Raw genomic sequence first — 16,615 nt, 5'->3', positions numbered from 1 at the left:
GGAATTCGGCCATTTGTGGTAAATTCTCAGCTAGTCATCATCTTCCTGAAGTGCTAGTCGGAATATCTAGATGGACCACACAGCTCAGGAGTAAACTGCTTATTTCCCAGGATATTAAAATCGAAGTCGCAGTTTCATATCATTTTGTTTTTCTGAAAGCGTGTCCTTGCTTTTGGAGCAGTCGACATCAATCACGGCCTCATCTCAGGCTCCTCAATCGTCTGCCATGATTGCCAGGCACAGCAGTCGTTTCGATGTGTTTTAATGTAGCGCTGGCTGTGTGAACAGCTGCTGGCTTACACGGAAGGGGCCAAGCAGAGTTAGTACCTGCGCTGGTGGGCCGTTGTCATGGCGATCTCTTCTTATTAGTTTTAGATTGCTTGTCTTCTCATCAAGTTGCACTGAGGTAGGCAAGACCCGCTTGGTCAAGCTCAAGCACCGGCTTCCTGCAGACTCGGAGAAAGCCCTGAGCCCAGCTTTCCCGGGGTGTTTTCCTTACCTTGCCCCAAGCGATGTCATCTGCTTAACTCAGTTTCTTTGATTTTCTGGAACCATTCATATCTGCCTCTCTGATCTGCACCGCACAGTTGGAATCTCACTTTCTCATCCTGGTCTTTCTTTCTAGAAGTTGTTAGGAGGGTGTTTTCTCTGCACTGAACTGATATGTGCTTGGGGAAGGGACAGACTCACTTTGGAGTCGTGGTTCTCACTGAGGATAATTTTGTGCCCCTTCACAGGGGACGCCAGGCAGTGTCTGGAGACTTCTTGATTGTGTTTCCGGGGTAGAGTGGGTGGAGACCAGGGATGCTGCTCAGTGTCCTGCAGTGCAGGAGACAGCTCCCCCTGGCCGAAAGTATCACCCAGCCCAAGACAGCAGCAGAGTTCCGCTGAGAAGCCCTGTTCTCAAGGGAATGCACCTCAGACAATGTGCCGAAGCCCTCTTTGCAAGCCCTCTCTGTGCGTGGTAGTGTTTGGTCCTTCCTTCTGGTAACAGCTGCATCTTAACATTGCTGTAGAAGTTCTCCCTGGTGGACCAGCTTTCTCAAACCGTGTCTCCTCTGCTGCATGCTTTTGAAAACATTGAAACCCCAGGTTGATCATAGCAAAGGCGGGAAGTGCAGGTAAGAGAGGAGGAGAACGCGCGCAGGGCGTTTGCTCAGCACCAGAAGGCAAGCTTCGCCCTGGGGCTGCTCCAGTCAAGGGAGCTGTGCTCAGAAGCCAGGTTGGTATGGCTGTGAAACTCCCAGGGCTGCCGTGGAAAATTGCCACAAACTGGGTGACTTGGCACAATACGATTTGTTTCCTCATCATTTTGGAGGCGCTCTGCCTCTGAAGGCTGAGATAGGCTCCTTCCTGCCTCTTCCAGCCTCTGGAGTGCCCACCAGTCCTGGTGTCCCTTGGTTTGTGATGGTGTCACTCCAGTCTGTGCCTGGATGGTCACTCGGCCTTCTTCCCCTGGTGTCTCCAAACCTCCCTCTTTCATAAGTCAGTGGGTTCAGGGGTCAGCCGGATCCAGCCTGACCTCTGACCTTGACTTGAGTCAAGACGTTTCCAAATAAAGCCACATTCACAGATGCTGGAGGTTCGGCTTGCACACGCTGGTGGGAGGGAGCAGTTCAAGGCCCAGCAGCCAGTAACCAAGGCACAGGGGTGCACTCTGCTGCCCGGGTGTGGCTCCTGTGGGCCTCTGGCCCCAGGTGGCTGCTTGTCCATGGCGAGGACGGGCTGCCGGTGCTTGCTCGGCTCTGCCCTGCGCTTTACTCCTGGCTCTTGTCCTCCTCTTGGTTTCCCCTCGGTTCTCCTTGTCTGACCTCCACTGGCAACTGAAGCCCCCTCCTTTCCTTTGTGGTAAAGAGGTTCCCCCACTGGCCCAGCTGCGTGTCCATGTCATCAGGTCTTCTGGGCCGTGTTCCATGACCGCCAGGAGCCTGGTGCGCAGTGGCAGCTGTAAACGGCCTGTTCTCCCGCGCGCCTCTGTGCCGGAGTCCTGGGACTCTGCCTCGCGAGGCTGGCCCTCGGATGACAGATCTGGGGGCGTGGGTGGCCTCTCCTTCCCGCGGCATCAGTTTAGTCTTTGATTTTGGTGTGAACGATGGATCTAGAGGACTCAGGAAGTAGAAGAGTAAACAGTACAAGTTTCTAGACAGCATCCAGGAGAGCAGAGGGTGGAGGAGGTAACTGAGGAAAGGGAACTCTTTAATAGGCCAAGTGGTCAAGGTCTGGGAGAGGAGGCACGGGAGACAGGTCACCACACCCTCGGACCTCGGCCCCACCCTGATGTTGTTGAAACGGTGCTCAAGGGGACATTCAAAGTGACCCTCAACCCCAAGCAGCTTGAGCTGCGAGCTGCCGCGGAAGCCATGGTGTGGTTGGACGTAGGAAAGCGGCAGGAGCCGGCCCAGCAGCCTCTCTGCACGTGGAAGCCAAGCAGTGAAGCCCTGCAGAGAGGACAGCGGCCGAGCCCAACTCTCAGGAAGCAGAGGCCGGCGGGGAGGCTGCGGCCCCACCTCCTTTGGGCTCCTCACCCGCTAGTGTTCCCATGGAGCCTGGAGATCCAGGTACATGGGCCCTAGGAAGATGTTCCCTAGGCCTCTTCTGCCTTTGTGAAATAAGGAGAGGCCACGGGAGCCCTCCTGCTGTCCAACTTGCTTCAAAATGTCACCTTCGCGTCCCCCTGAACGCTCCAGCCCCTTCCGTGGTGGGAGCACCTTCAACATACTTTACTCATGACTCTTGTGATGATGTGTCCCCTCCGCTCCAGGAGGGCCAGGGGTCTTATCTGTTTGGTTCACTGTTGTGTCTCCCACATGTGACGTGACCCCTGGACCACCCCACCCCCACCCCAGTACGCAGATGGCTGTGGTTATGTCGGGTGGCTCACCAGAGGAGACCAGTACCTACTGGTTACAGGCGGAGGCGTCTGTCCACCAGGGTCAGCCAAGGTACTCAGCTGTGGGGCATCAGAACCTGCAAAGCTCAACCAAGTGCCCGGCCCGCCCCAGTGCTCGGCCACTCCTGTTCCCAGTGCGCCTCTGACTTGCTCAGGGCCCTGAGTTCTGCTGCTAAAAAGAATCATATATTTATTTTTCTGCCAAATCTCAGAAATAATAATGTTAATTTGACAACATACAGACTTGTGCATTTCTTGTGGACTTTCATAGACTTATTCACAAATATGGCTTTGAAATCGTCCCACTTGACCCAATCCCTACACTGACTCAATTAGCTGTGTCCATGTTATGTCTTCCCTCTTTACATCACACCTTTGGACACACTCGGTTGAGCCACTGCCCATGTTAAGTGGTCACCAGGTCATCCAGGCAAACCCAGGCCTGTGGGCATGCGTCCCCGCAGGGACCGCAGTGGGCTCATGCTCATTTCCCTTTCTTACACTGAGACCCTGACCCCAGTGTGACAGCATTTGAGGTGAGGACCTTGAGGGTAACTAAGGCTGGAGGAGGTCAGGATGGCCAGGTCCTGGTGATGGGATTGGGCTCGTAGAAGGAGGAGCCAGACTGCCACGCGAGGCTACGTGATGACCCCTGTATGCCAGAAGGAGGCTCCCCAGGATCCAGCCACCTGGCTCTGGATCTGCGACATCCAACCTCCAGGACTGGGGGAGGATAAGCCTCTCCTGCCCAGTCACCCAGGCTGTGGGGTCTCTGTGGCAGCCTGGTTCCAGGAGAGACTGGGGTACAGTGTCCTGTTCCCACTACACAACAGTCAAGTGTGAAGCCCCCAGACATTGGGACACATCCCGGAAGTGTATGCAAGCAGCGGGGAGGATAGTGGGGTCCATTCGCTCGTGGTGGAGGCTCCTGGCCAGAGCCCTGCTGCCGGCTGTCCCTCTCCTCCTGTGTGCTCTCCTGAGCTGCCTCCCCTCCACCCTTTTCCAAGCCCATCTCCAGTGCCCCTGCTGTAGCTGGGAGCTCTCGGTGTTATCCCAGTGAATCCCCCTGGTTCAAGTGTCAGACTCAAGACTCCTGGCTAACCCTTCCGCCATGTGCATTTGACGGTCGGCCTACACAGCCCATCAGTTCTCTCTTACAGCATGGTTTTTACATTTCATAGACCTGGACGTAGGAGGAGGTGGATAATTTTTAGCTTACTTGAATCCTTGGTCATAATTCGATGGAGTGACCCAAAGATATTACTAAAATTTTATTCATTAAGGGTATTTGAATAGATAATCAGAGTCCTCCTTCCTGGGTTGAATGAGGCATTTTATTGTGGGGGGGGGTCATAGAAGGGAGACACGGTATGTGACACGAGCACACTCAGCCACAAGGTTCGCATTAGCAGGTATCAGAAACTTTGTGTTTGCTATTGATTATAAAACTAGTCATGATTTGCATAAATAAGTAGGAAACTACAAACTATTTGTGGTCAGGAAATTCTGAAAGACCTGAGATAATGGCTTTTACTGGACTCTGTCATTAGAAGTGAAGTGACTGAAGAGGAAAATTGATTTACATAGATTTTATCATGGCCTTTTATTTCTGTGAAGACAGGCTATTGATGTGTTTCTTATTTTCTAATTTCCACCAGCCCTGGTGAACATTAAATCTTCACACAATGTAGTAAAGGACTGTGACAAGTTGGGTTTGAAGCCAGTTTGGGACTTGACGTTCCTGTCCCAGGGAGAAACTGAGCCACTTCTCCCTGAGGTGTTTGGAATAATCGTGGTGCCAGCTCTGGCCTGGGCACTGTGCTGCTTGCTGAACATGCAACGTACACTAAGGCCTTGGGCGTGGAGGAGGTGAAAAAGATGTAAAGGTCTACAAATAAGAGTGCGGGTCACAGTCACAGTCACCTAGCAGGGCACCAAAGCCGAGGGCGGGGTGCTGAGGCCCCCAGCTGGAGGGAAGTGGGCTGTGTTCAGGGAGAGTTCACCGGAAGCCTCCTGTGTGAGGTGGGTAATGATTCCAGGGAGAGGGCAGCGGAAGAAAGTGCCGGGGGTGCGAAGGACACGGGAAAGTCAATAAACTAGGAAGCTTGGCGTGACCCAAAGGCTGCTGTGAGGAGCTGCAGGCCGCAGTGGGGCGGGGCAGAGCATGGCAGACCCAGGCCCAGGCCCAGGCATTTGGCATTGATCCATCGGGCACCCTGGGGCCGTGCAAATATTGAGGTAGTGGATTGAAAAGACCAGGTTTTCATTTTAGAAGGTCACCTTGACCAGTGAGAGAATCCTGATGGGAAAAGGAAGAACTAGAATCCACAGACCCAGTGGAAGAGGCTCTGGCAATTGTGGTGGAGGGGTGGTGACTTGAGGGAGGGCTGGCAGAGGGGACGAGAGAGGAGATGTAGAGATGGCGACAAGGGAGATTCCACCGGACCTGGTCCCAGGTCACTGAGGAAAGAGCCAGACCGAACCTAGGGCGGGTCCCGGGGAATCTGTGATCCAGTGAAGAGGAACCTGCGGCCCATGCAGAGGAGCGGGCACTCTGCTAGAGTGTGGCTGGGCGGCAGCACAGGACGCTCGGTAGCCAGGCTGCCTGCGGCTCGCCCTGAGTGCCCAGGAGGCCCTGGGAGTCTAAGTGGGAGCCCGGCAGAGCCCTGGGCGAGACATGTGCAGAGCTGGCCGTAGGGATGTAAGGAAGAACTTGTCTTGGGAAGCAACGAGGAAGGAAGGGGGGGAGTGCAGAAGGGGAGGGTCCCCAGGGGGCAGGAAGGAAGGCAGGCTCAGAGGCAGCAGGGCCGCAGAGAGGATCAGGGGTTTGAGTGACAGATTTGTCGCTTGGGAATAGAAGCCTTATCTGGGCTGCGGATGTCAATCTTTAGGTCAGTTACGAAAAGAGGAAAGTCTGGGTTCCATCTCTGAGTCGCCAAATGTGCTGTTGCTGCGGAGACACGTCCCGCCCCCTGTCGACTCGGGTTCTGCTGCCTAGTGTAATCCAGCGCATGATTGAGAGGCGCCCTGTCCTGTCCAGCACCGGGCTTCTCAGCCCCAGCACGGCGGACGTTGGACCAGGGAGGGTGCAGTTTGAAGGGCTGTCCTGTTTGTTCAGGGGGCCCAGCAGTGTCCCCAGCCTTTACCCGTTGGCGCCACATCACTTCCCCAAGTTGTCTCTGCCAGAAATTTCCCAAGCCAATGTTAAAAGTCCCCTGGAGGCAAAACTGGGAGTCACTGTTCTAGATATGCAGCCAGGGAGTTCAGCCTGCGGGTCCGGAAGCATCCACCCAGAGAGGGGCTCTGAGCAGAGAGACCAGTCTTAGATGAGAACTGACTCAGCTGCAAAGATTCTCAGCGAAGACGCATTTGGGGATGAAGACCAAATAAAGTAATCTATATCTTAACCATTTGAGTCAAATAGGTATTTTTTTCCCAAAGCCAGGGACAAATTGTCTCTAGAAGGACAGTAGGGAAACTGTAAAAATCGTAACTCAAAAATTGCCCATGGCTGTGTGTGCACATCATCACGACTGAGGGCCGAAGCAGGAGCCCCCGCGAGGCCCTTGGCTGGGTGGCAGTGAGCAGGGCCCGAGCAGACTTCTGATCACAGTCCTCACCATCTTCCAGTGGATTCCAGCACCTGCCTGGAGTTCCTAAGGTGTTCTCTGCCTCAGCTCTGTCTTCTTTGAAGCAAGAACTTCAGGTGCTCCTGGTTTTAATGGTAGAAACCATATTTTCTCCCTGTTGCGTTGTGCATTTTTGTGCTTTCTGGGCTCTGGAGGATGTCCTCGGTTGTTGGCAGACTTCCTTTCCCTGGCTTCCTCTCGAGATGAAGCGTCATGCACCCACCACCTATGAGGATTCCCCTCTCCTACTGAGTGTGCAGCTGAGTGTTTGTGGCTCCTTGGTTCAATTTTCAGTCAACAACCACTGCAGGTCAGCCGTGTGTCAGATGCCCCGGCACTCCTGGTGAGAGGAGTTGGTGCTCTGGACACTCAGTGGTCCTCTGCTTTTAACCTGGAATTTTGTTCATCTTGAGGAGATAATAAGCAAGTCAAAGGTGAATGTAAAGGGTCATGTGCATGCAGGTATGGTCATTGCTGTGAGATTAACTGGAGAAACGTGCTGGAGGTGGGGACCAGGTGCAGTGGAACTGGAGGTCTGGCTGGGCCACGAGGTCAGGAAGGAGGCCTGAGGAGAGGGGTGACATCGGGCCTCTTCCTGCAGGAGGAACTCCAGCTGCACATTTCCAGAGCCAGAGAAGGTGTGGAATCTTCCAGAGTCCAGGGAACAAGAGCTGGAGTGGTGGGAGACGAGCCTCAGGGGGAAGCAGGAGTGATCGCAACGGCACCGTCAGTCCCGGCCACAGAGGGAGGGTGCTGGAGTGAGTGTCCACAGCAGAGCGTGCCTGCCGTGTGGAGGCTGCGGGTGGAGGGGAGGGGGAACAGGCAGGCCGGCAGGGCACCTGGTCAGCCCAGCGGGGAGGAAGTGGGGACCGGGTTAGGCAGGAAGTGGCGTGAAAAAGGTCTCCCTGGGCCCACCCCTAGGGCCTGCGGATACGATGCTGACAGCCCAGAGAAGACCGTGAAGATGGAACTGAGGAGATGACTCGAGATCTGATACTCTCCTAGATTATTTTAAAGGGTCCAATCTAATGTCATGGTCCCTTCCAAGAAGAGGGACTTTCCCAGTTGAATTGGAAAGAAGGCACCAAAGAAGAGATTCAAAGTGTGAGAGGAACACCACCTGCTGAGGTTGGTTTTGAAGACGGAGGAATGGAGCTGTCAACCAAGGAATGCAGGTACCTCTGCTCCTAACCTGAATGAGAAAGGGAAGGGACTCTGCCCAAAGCCTAGGGGAAAATCAGTACATGGGTGAAGGAACTGAACAGGCACGTCACAGAAGAAGAAATGCAGTCCGTCAACAAATCTGTGAAAAAAAGGCTCAACATTCCTAGCAATTAGAGAAATGCAAATTAAAACTACACTGAGATTCCATCTCACTCAGTCGAATGGTAATTATCAAGAATACAAGTAACAATAAACGTTGGCCAGGATGTAGGGAAAAACTACACTCTCACATTGCAGGTAGGATTGCAAATTGGTGCAACCACTCTGGAAAGTAGTGTGGAGATTCCTCAGAAAACTAGAAATGGAACCACCATTCAATGAGTTATCCCACTTCTTGGTTTATACCTAAAGGACTAAAATCGGCATACTACAGTGACACAGTCACATCAGTGTTTATAGCAGCCCAATTCACAATAACTAAGCTATGGAACCAACCTAAGTGTCCTTCGACAGATGAATGGATAAAGAAAATGTGGTGTGTATACACAACAGAATATTACTCAGCCATAAAGAAGAATGAAATTATGGCATTTACCAGTAAATGGATGGGACTGGAGACTATCATGCTAAGTGAATTAAGCCAGTCCCCCAAAACCAAAGGTTGAATGATGTCTCTGATATGCGGATGCTAATTCACAATAAGCAAGGGGCAGGGAAGAATAGAAGTTCACTAGATTAGACAAAGGGGAATGAAGACAAAGGGATGGGAATAGGAAAGACAGTAGAATGAATCAGACACAACTTTCCTGTGAATAGAAGTTCACTAGATTAGACAAAGGGGAATGAAGACAAAGGGATGGGAATAGGAAAGACAGTAGAATGAATCAGACACAACTTTCCTGTGTCTTAAATGAATTCACCACGGTGAGACTCCACATGGTGTGTAACCACAAGAATGGCAAGTCATACTCCATGTATGTATGATGTCAGAACACATTCTGCTGTCATGTACATCTAAAAAGAACAACCACAAAAAGCCTATGGGAAGATGGGGGTCCCCCCTACAAGGTACTTTGGCTTTAGCCAGTGAGACCCATGTCAGACTTCAAAGGACCTTGCATTGTTTAAACTGCAAGTTTACATTTTTATATTTGAGGGGCTGAGTGACTAAGCGGAGACTGATGGAGGTTAAGAGGCACACAAGGTGACTCCTAGGAAGCCATGGTAACATGTTGCCTCTTGCCGCCAACCCACGGGACAAACGACACATACTCTTCAGAAGTTCATGAAGCAGCTTCCCACTTTATTCGGACAACACCCTCAATATGTAAGCAGTCTCATACATATGAAATTGTAACCAGATATGTCCATCCAATCCCACTAAAGGTCGAGCGATCACGAGCTCAAGCACACATGTGAGATATATCTTACAATTGCATATGCATGAGACTGCTTACATATTGAGGGTATTGTCCGAATAAAGCGGGAAGCTGCTTCATGAACTTCTGAAGAGTATGTGTCATTTGTCCTGCGGGTCAGCAGCAAGTGGTAAGTGGCGGCCCGTACCGGGAATGGTGAGCACTCAGGCAAGTAGAAGATAGTTTCGCTACCGTAATTAACGAGAAGGTTTCCCTATTTGAGGAAACGGTGGCCTTAAGGTTTTAACGGAAGATTCCCCTAGAGAGGGAATGTTAACGGAAGATTCCCCTAGAGAGGGAATGTAATGAAAGGCTGTCCCAAGAGACAGCAAAGGACGTCCTGTAAGTAAATGAATATGTGTAAGGTGTTATTTGTGTTACCTTTTCTTGTTTCATTTCTGTTTGTTGTTGTTGTGGCCATATGGACATTAGTTCATTTCTGTCTGACTTCCAAAAAACCAAAATTTCAAGAATGGTTAAGAGAAGGGGAAAAGATATTAGAAACTGTAAAAGAAGAACAATCAAGTCGAGCTTCTGAAAGAAAAAGTAGATGTTCAGACCTCTGTGCCTCCACCAGAGCAGTATTAACTCCAGAGATGGGAGTACAACCAATACCAACTTCGGTTGTCAGCCCATTACCTAAAGGAACAGTGGGACTAGTTCTGGGGAAGAGTTCTTCTGCTTTAAAAGGATTAAATATTGTCCCTGCAGTTATAGACCCTGATTTTACAGGAGAAATAAAAATCCTTGCTTCTTCACCAAGAGGTGTAGCAATAATAGCTCAGGGTGATTGCATAGCACAATTGTTGGTCTTACCCAGCTGCCATGATCAATATCCATCAAAGAATATTATTAGGGGAAATAAAGGATTAGATTGTACTGGCCAAAATATGGTCATGTTAACATTGGGTTTAAAAGATAGACCTATGACAAAGTTAGTGATAGAAGGCAAAAGTTTTGAGGCGGCTGAACTAATTTATCATACAGCCAATGGTAAACCTTCCTGTTTTTCTCAAGGCGCATTCAGCAGGCCTTTGGCTCTCTGCCAGTCACCATCTTTGGATGCATGTGGCATAACCCTGGGCCCTGGGTCTCACTCGCCACAACATGTACCAAAGTGCAAGAACCTTACAGGGATACAGACCACGGACGGCGGAAACCAGAATGAGGTTGGTCATATTAAATTTGAAATGTTTATGAGATATTTCAGTGGATGAACCAAGCGGGCAATGTGTTCTGTAAGTCTGGGCCTCAGAGGAGGAGGCTAGGAGAAGCCGTGGTGAGCTTTAGGACTAGGAAGAGAGCAGGTGATAGTCACGCACATGGGACTCCCCAAGTGGGCAGAGGGAGGGGCATGGAGCAAGACTAAGTCCAGTTCCAAGACGCTGAAATAGTCAGAGGCTGGGCAGAGAGGGACGGGGAAAGGGCACAGTGACGAGGAGGAGCCCTGGAGAGTCAGGAGGGCACAGAGGCAGAAAGGTCACCTGGAGGAGGGCCTTGCCGAGAGATCCAGGAGGGGAAGAGGGAGAAGTGGCACTGAGTCTGGCTTCGTGGGGAGGGCCGCTTGGTTGGCATGGCCACATGCGTAGGGTGGAGAGGATGGAGGCCACATAGCGGTAGGACGCAGAGGTGGGGACAGACAGATAAATTCAGATCGTGCGGCTTATGCTCGTTCACTGGGAAGAGGAGTGAAGAACGGAGCTGGCAGAGGAGGGCCTTCCAGAGGTGTGTCAAGTTTGTATCCAGGGGCGGGCCATCCGGCTGGGAAGGAAGAGTGGGCCTGGGAGCAGCAGGGACACAGGGCCCCTCGGGATCTGTGGGCTGCTTCCCATGACCCCCGCAGATACCCAAATGCCTGGATGTTCAAGTCCCTGGTACAAAGTGGAAGAGTTTGCACGGAGCCTGCACATCCTCCCATAAACTAGACTATCCGTGATACCCAACGCATCGCAAATGCTGTGCGGAGAGTCATTCAGGGAAGGATGGCAAGAGAAAAAGTCTGCATATGTTCAGCGCGGACGCAGCCCTCTCTCAAATACTCATGTTATTTGGGTTGGTTGGATCCACCCATGTAAAACCCTTGGGAGTGGAACCGGCAGCCAGAGGCCCAGCGAGTCTGAGGAGAGCAGCAGCTGGGCCCAGGGTGCAGGCGGGGCGCCCACCGCCTCCCCGGGAGGGAAGGAGGACGCAGGCCGTGGCTCTGAAGGTGTGCTGGGAGAGGAAGGGAGGGAAAATGAGTCCTGGCCACACGCCAGCCTGGCCCTTCCGCAGCAGCCCTGTCTTCATGACAACCTGGGAGTCGGAATCCACACATTCCCATGTGGAGAGACTTCGCATCACTTTGATCCAAGTGGCACTTCTATGACTGCTCTGAATGTGCTCGTGACATCTGTGGGAAGAAAGGCCAGCCTGCTGAGCAAAGCAAGGCCTTGGGGAGAGCAGGCGGGTCTAGCTGATGGCAGTCACCACCCGCTCCTCAGCCCTGGTGGGAAGGCAGCCCCCCTAAGGGTCTTCCTGGGCAACAGCTGGCAGGCCAGAGGCTGGACAGGGCGCTCCCAGCTCTGCTCCGGACCTTGGTCCCTGTAGAAGGCTGTGCACCGTCACTGATCTGGGACCAGAGAGGGAGCTGCAAAAGCCTGGGACGTTACAACATCACAGACACCGAGGACCCCAGACAAGATCACGCAATCCCAGCACTGTGCCGAAGAGCAGCTGGGACCCTCGGCCTGCAGGGTGCATTCCATGCACTGGGTGCCTCCATCCGACCAGCCTGCCTCCAAGAGGGGTGGGAGCAGAGGGGTACAATTCTGAAAAGCAGCATCTTTGCCTAAAGAAGAGGGTGCTGTGTCTCAGAACACAGGCATGCCCACGTGGCAGGCTTAGGGCTTGTCCCCTCTGCCTTCCCTGCCATCAGGATGATGGGATTGATTTTGGAAAATAAGGTCTGCACCTCTGCACCATGTTCAAGTTGAAGTAAGGGACTGTAAGTTCATGCTACATGGTAGTCACGTGCACGAGGGACATGGACTGCAGGTCCCCTTTCTGCAGTGACTGACAGGTCCAGAGAGGCAGTGTATCTGCAGCAACTCTGCGGGACAGGGAAGAAAGACCACATGCATGGCTCTGGCCCTGGGAGACGACGTCCATCCCCAGAGCCCTTCAGTCCTCGGCCAAGGCCACTGTGAAACAGAGTTATGAGCATCCCGCGCACCCAGACCTGGTGATTTCTTCATGGTCCTGCTGGACCCGGTGGACTGACTGGGCCATGTGCTGTTCTGGGTTGTGCTCCCAACAAACTTTTGATGGGCTTGTCTTACTAACACATTTCAGTTAAGGAAAGAAGACCCAGGTGGTTATGATTCGGTAGCAGCTAGTAAGTGGCCTGGGATCTGATCTCCTCCCTTCTGTCTCCAAAGTCAAAATCTGAAGCATTGTGCAGCGTGGCCTCTGGAAATCTCAGCTGCTCACAGCTGCGCACACAGCGGTTCTGGATTCACAAAGCCCCAGAAGTTAGAACATCTATATTTACATAACAAGTTGAGAGACTGCAGATGTCTGGGGAAATTATTCTGCTCACTTGGCTCCTTGGGATTGTGGTCTCAACTTCCATTCCATGCTGCACACATGCAGGTATTCTCAGTGATGTCTGCATGCTCAAGTACCTGCCCCATGTGTACAAGTGATCAGCAGGAAGTGCATCCAGCTGGGCTTTTGCAAATATGCCTTCATGACCAAAGGAAGGAGGTGAGAGAGCTACAGGCATCCCTCAAATCCTTGGGGATTGGTCCAGAACTCCTGCAAGTGCCAAACTCGGCACATGCTCAAGCCTCTTATTTAAATTGGTGCAGCAGTTGCAAATGCACTACGTACATCATCCCATATACTTTAGATCATCTCTAGATCACTCATAATGCTCAATACAAAGTAAATACTATGTAAGTGGTTGTTACACGCTATTGTTTAGGGAATAAAGATGAAAAAAAAAGATGCTTACACAAGTTCAGTACAGGTAAAATTTTTTTTTCCTTTCTCCTATTTTTGATATGAGAATTGATCAACTCCACAGATGCAGAACCCGTGAATACAGAGGGCTGGTGGTACCTGCTTCACTCACCTGCATCAGGAGCCGTTAGGCTGGAAATTTTTCCATGCAGCCATATGAAATGAAAAGCACATTTGGAAATCTTTTTTTTTTTAAGTAAGATGAGTGTTTCATCCATAGTTTTTTAGTTTATTTGCAATTGATCTATCTTAAAAAAAAAATGTATTTGCCAGGAACAGTGTGGCACACACCTACAATTCCAGTGGCTTGGGAGGCTGAGGCAGGAGGACTGTGAGTTCAAAATCAGCCTCAGCAATTTAGCAAAGCTCTAAACAACTTAGTGAGAACCTGTCTCTAAATAAAATATAAAAAGGGCTGGAGATGTGACTCAGTGGTTAAGCGCCCCTAGGTTCAATCTCTGGCATATTAAAAAAACATGTATCTACCTAAATTTTCTGTCATTGATCCCAATTTGTTCCTTCATTTCATTTCACTGTGGTACTAAGTAAGGACCTGGGATGAAGATGGGAATCAAGATATGCAGAGCGGCCGAAGGCTGCGTGGGCCTCGGCGGGACCCACCGGGGGAGCTGGCCCTGGGTGGTGGAGAGCTTCCAAGCCAGCTGGTAAGTACTTAGTAGAAGTCCCTTCCCTGACGCGGGTGAGACGCAGTGGGTCACAGGCGGTGAGCTGGGGTCGGCAAGGCTGTGACTGACTCATGACCTGGTGTCTGGCCCGGAGGATTTTGCTGCCCGCGTGGGCCCTTATTTGGTGGCCTGGTCTAAATTGAGTGCCTCTAAAGCGTGTCACCCATTTTACAGGTTGTCTTTATCTGTGTCCCCTCAACTTCTATAAGAAAAAGGACTGGCGTCCCTGCATAGCCCTCTCTGTGGGGAGGGTCTACCAGCAGCGCAGGACCAGAAAATGCTTTTATTAGTCAAGGGGCTGAAGACCCAGCCCACTGAGACCAAAAGGAAGGGGCAGCCCCTCCTCAGCCTTGCTGTGATGACCATGTGGACAGTGGCTTGCACCTCGCTGCACACCTGTGCCCTTCCCTTTGGGCAGGTGAGTAGCGAGTGTCTCAGGTTCTGCAGGGGACACGTGGGCAATAAAATCAAACCACACGGACCCGCCTAAGGTAACCTGAAGAGTTAAAAATGGGGCCTCTAGGGCCAGTTCTATACAGGACACACGTATGTATCCTTCTCTCCTGTTCGGTCTGTACTTAGCAGGGGCCTGGTGGCAGTCCCCACGACGGCCCAGGGGGGCCTCAGGGACAGTGACCTGCTTGTGTGGGTGGAGGTTCTGGGGAACTCCTCAAGGCCACGTTTGTACGAAGCACACTGGTTTTACTCAGACTGTGTGTTTATTTAGGGAGTGTAGAGAAATCATCTCTCCCAGAGAATTTGATATGCAACAAATTAAAGAAAAACCATCATGTTCAGCCTTTAGAAGTGCAGGCTCATTCCAACTCATTGCTGTAGGAGATCTCACAAGGAGCTTTGAATGTATGCAATGGTGGGCAGCTGGCACCTTATCAACCTGAGTACAGGTGGTTAGAACAGACTCTTGGTCTGTTTTCACATGGTGGGTCAGGGTGTTTGGAGGCTCAGAGATTGAAAGGATGAGGGACTGGATCTAGACACAGAGGGTCTGAATGGACCACAAGAAAGTAAGTATGGAGGTGCTCACTGCACAGATTCTGTATTGTTGGGCCAGGTGATTCTTTAGCTTCAGATGGCACTGATTGGGGTCACTTGCTGGTGTCACCTGGGCTGGGCTGGAAGACCAAGAAGGCTTTACTCACCTGCTGGGAGCGCACTGGCTTTGGGTCTTGGGTCAATCCAAAGTCAGGTGGCCTCTTAGGCTCCACGAAGCAAGTGCTACAAGAGACAGGAGGTGGAGGCGGCCAGCCTGTGGACCTGGCCCCACACAGCACCACTTCTCCTACATGGAAGAGCAGCCCCAGGCCACCCACACTGGTGGGGAGGAGACAAGAGACCCCAGCTCTGAGGGAAGAAGGTCAAAGACACTGTGACCGTCTGCCTCCTGCTGTTCCATCGACTTCGGCTCCGTGCAGCCGTCGCTACAGCACACTGTCTTCTTCCCCAACACATAGCACGAGCTCAATGGCCGTTGTTCATCGAAGATGGTGTGGATGAAGATGAGACCGAGAAGCCGATATGGCCGTGGGGCAGTCACAGACAGTGAAATCATAAAGAAAAGGACAACTGGGCCCCCAGTCCAGAGACAGGGCAAGAGCTGTCAACCTGGAAATCCTTAAGAGCTCAACACTGAGGCAGATGACACTTCGGTCCCCGCGGAAACCCCTCCTGGGGAGTCAGTGTTGACCTCTGTATCCTTGCTCACTGGCTCATGTAGGAGGATCTCAACCTTACTGGGAAAAACATAAAAATAATGCCCTTCAGGCCTATCGGCTTTGCTTATCTCAAAAAGGGAAATGACAGTGTGGCTGGACTCTCACGTTCTGTTCCAGGAATCTCGGATCCTGGCTACCCGGGCAGCGCGTTCCAGGGCTCTTCCTCTCGTCCCACTGGGTGGAAGCATGGCCCCAAGTGTTCCCTCTTCTGCTTGGTGATGTCATTTTATACAGTCACGTCATCTACATGTGCCATTATTTTGGTTCAGCATTTATACCAAATAAGACACCACACACTGAGGAAAGCCACACGTCTGCCCTTCCAGCGTCCGTCTGCAGCCCAGTGACGCTTCCCTCTAGTCTTCTGAGAATATGAACGTGATCAGGGGAAGCTCAGGTCGGAGGCCGCTGTTTCTTCCTTCCGATCTTTCTACATATCACTAAAGGCTGTGCATGGGATTTCAATGGAAGTGCCCTGAGAACATTCCATTCCAGTGAGATTGATCAAATCCTGCTAAGTGCACGTACACATATGGTATGACGGACTCACGGTTAACCGTGACAGGCCAGTCACGACAACACTGAAAGAGAGCAGAGTGTGCTCCTGGGAGGCCCCTGCTGCCACTTTAAACATGGCGGGTGGTGTTGGTGGGTGCTCCTATTTGGCTCCTTGGCCCCTCGGCGGCTGCTGTAGGGACAGGTCCCAGGCTTCTGCTTTGCAGCAAAGCCACCACTGAGCCACACCATCACCAGCCAAGTCCTGGGTCCTGAGAATCCTGGAATATGTCAAGCATGAACTGCTCAGGATGGTGCCTTGGGAGAGGGGGAGACTGGTCCCACGACAGCCCCGCACGTCCCCCGGGGCCCTGCTCTTCCTTGTGCACTCCCAGCGAGCACCGGTCCCAAGGGCTCTTTAGTGCTGTCTGGTGGCCCTGTGTTCTGTCCCGGGAAGGAGCCGCTTCTCCTCTCCTGCAGAAATTGTGCTCCTTTCCCACAACCAGACGTGAACAGGAGCGGCTCCTCCACCCGTGGGGCGAGTCCTCTCTTAGCCCTCGGGGGCAGAGGCCTCTGCGTTGGTGGAAACCTGCGCAGC

This window comes from Sciurus vulgaris (assembly GCF_902686455.1).
Source record: "Sciurus vulgaris genome assembly, chromosome: 10".
NCBI classification, from domain to species: domain Eukaryota; kingdom Metazoa; phylum Chordata; class Mammalia; order Rodentia; family Sciuridae; genus Sciurus; species Sciurus vulgaris.
Note: the sequence above shows the minus strand (reverse complement) of the source record.